Source organism: Chrysochloris asiatica, unplaced genomic scaffold, assembly GCF_000296735.1.
Source record: "Chrysochloris asiatica unplaced genomic scaffold, ChrAsi1.0 scaffold00100, whole genome shotgun sequence".
NCBI classification, from domain to species: Eukaryota; Metazoa; Chordata; class Mammalia; order Afrosoricida; family Chrysochloridae; genus Chrysochloris; species Chrysochloris asiatica.
Genome location: NW_006408618.1, coordinates 3,743,632 through 3,746,387, shown reverse-complemented (window position 1 = coordinate 3,746,387; position 2,756 = coordinate 3,743,632).

The following is a 2,756-nucleotide window of genomic DNA, read 5'->3' as shown; positions in this document are numbered from 1 at the left end:
TTGTATCAGATTACTCTTTTTTTCCTCTTCTTTCTTCTTCTAGTTGAGCTCTGATCATCCAGTCATTGAAGCCAGGTCAAGTGGGTATTATCTGCAAGTCTGGGTGTTCTTGTGCATATGCCCTCTCTTTGCTCTTAAAATAGAGTTGCCAAATTTAGTTAATAAAAATACAGGGTATGAGATTTCTGGCAAGATGGAGGACTAGGCCAATGTACTACAAGGACCTTCTACAACAAAGATATGAGAGATTAAATAAAACAGACAGAGATGAAAATTCTGGCACACTGAACTTCAGAAGAAAGATTAGAGAAATGGATGGAGTGCTTGCTGGAAGGAGAGGCTGAGCAAGGACAGTGAGACAGGGACACTGACTGGTGAACAGCTGGCCAGACATGGCTTGGCCACCTTGTTGTGAGCAGCTTTGGTAGTGGAGGGAGGCCTGGCAGAGCAGATTTGCATGGTCAATGGAAAAAGTGTAATTTTTTTTTTTCTTTTTCTCCATGCTCCCCTTTTGATCAGAAATGTGGCCAGGTCCCACCATCACCCACCCCTAGCACAAATCCTGATCTCCAGGAGTTCAGAACCTCGTGGTTGGGAGCCATGCCAGAGTGAGGCAGAGGTTGGCTGCACCGCTTTGGTGTGCTGCTTTGATGCTTGGATTCAGGTGAGCTCTGCTCCAGACCTGTAAAACCCACAGAGCCATCAGACTAGTATTTAATCAGTCACCCTGTCCCCAGGTTCCCTGTGGTCCTAAAAGGCAGTGGAACTAGCTCCATCAAGGGCTCCCACAAACTACTTCTGGATTGAGTGCCCTGAACATAGATAACACCAAGGACAATAAGAACTCTATATAGGGTCAGGAACTCTGCTGTCACATCCCTTCCATAACCACCTCATGAGCTCCTTGCATTGCAGGAGTCCCCCAGAAATTGCTCCCTGCTAGGTCCAACAACTGTACTGTTTGTTTTTGCAGATATGACAACCTCACAAAGTTCCTGAGACAACAGATAATTTTAGTTCACAAGAAGAAACAAGAGAGAATCGTTCAAGCAAATGACCAAGACGCAGAACCAAAAGACATTTCTGAGGAACAAAAGGTAATAGAACTTTTTTTAAATAAAAAGAATGGTAATTAGGTACCTTCAAAGGATGGCTAGAAAGATTGAGAAAAGCAAGGAGAACACAATAAAAACTTTAGAAGAATTCAGGACAACACTACAAGAACAAATAGACAAAATAAATGCAAATTTTGAAACAATACAAAGCCTGCAATTAGAAATCCAGAAGATTAATACTATGATCTCAGCAGTGGATTATATATTGAAAGGGAAAAGGAATAGCTGTGAAGCAATGGAAGCCAAAATTAGTGAGCTTGAAGATGAATCTTTGAAGACTAGCATGATAGAGAAACAATCAGAAAAAGAATGAAAAACTCTGATGAAAGCCTGAGTTATGTGGGACACCATGAAGAGGAACAACTTACAGATGATTGGAATTCCAGAACATAAGGTGACAAGCACAGAATAAATCATCAGAGTTGTTGGAAGAAAACGTCCCTAATATCATGAAAATTGAGAAGATTAGCATACAAGAAACTGAATGAACCCCAAAGAGGATAGATCCAAAAGAAAATCACCAAGACATATCATAGTCAAATTTTCCAAAACAAAATACAAAGGAAAGAATCCTGAGAGCAGCTTGGGAAAAATGAAAAGTTACCTACAAAGGACAGCCAATAAAACTAAGCTCTGATTTCTCAGCAGAAACTATACAAGCAAGAAGGCAATGGAGTGACATATGAAACTCTGAAAAAAAAAGGATTGCTAACCAACAATCATGTATGAATCATACACTCAGCAAAGTTGTTCCTCAAGTACAACAGTGAAATATGGACATTTCCTGATAAACAGAAACTAAAGGAATTTATAATGACCAGACCAACTTTATAGAAAATACTAAAGGGTATTCTTTGGACTGAGAAGCAACAGCAGACAACATGAGATTAACATACATGACAACACCACCTAGAACTCAATCCAGATATAGAGGTATTTAAAGTAAAACAAACCTACAAGACTGAAAATAGGGAACCAGAGATATCAATATATAATGAAATCAGTTACAAAGCAAAAAAATACAGTAATACAGAACTTTCAAATGGCAAGTAAGTCAGGTAGATTTCAAGGTAAAACAGACTATTTTAAGCAGGGAAAAAATTAATTACAGAGTAACCTCCAAGAAAAATAATATACCTGTACATCAAAATAAAAAAAGAAAATCTGAAATATTTCATAACACTAACACAACAGAAATGAAAATGTAAAGAAAACTCACAAATAAAATGAACTCAGCATAGAAAACTATGTGGAACAAAGAATCTAGCAGTACCACAAAAAAAAAAAAACCTCAGAAAAATGGTAACGATCAATTCATATCTATTGATAATTACACTGAGTGTAAATGAAATTAAAGTGTACCAGTCAAGAAACATAAGAGCAAAATGGATAAGAAAATTGAATCCTTCAAGATGCTGTCTACAAGAGACATATCAAAAAATGGAGACAGCCTAAATGCCTGTCAGGAAAAGGATGGTTAAACAAATTTTGGTACATACACACAACGCAATACTACAAAATATTGAAGAATAATGATGAAGCTGTGAAACACCTCACAACATGGTTGAACCTGGAGGACATTATGCTTAGGTAATCACAAAAGGATAAACACTGTATGAGACCAAAGTTGTAAAAAGTTTA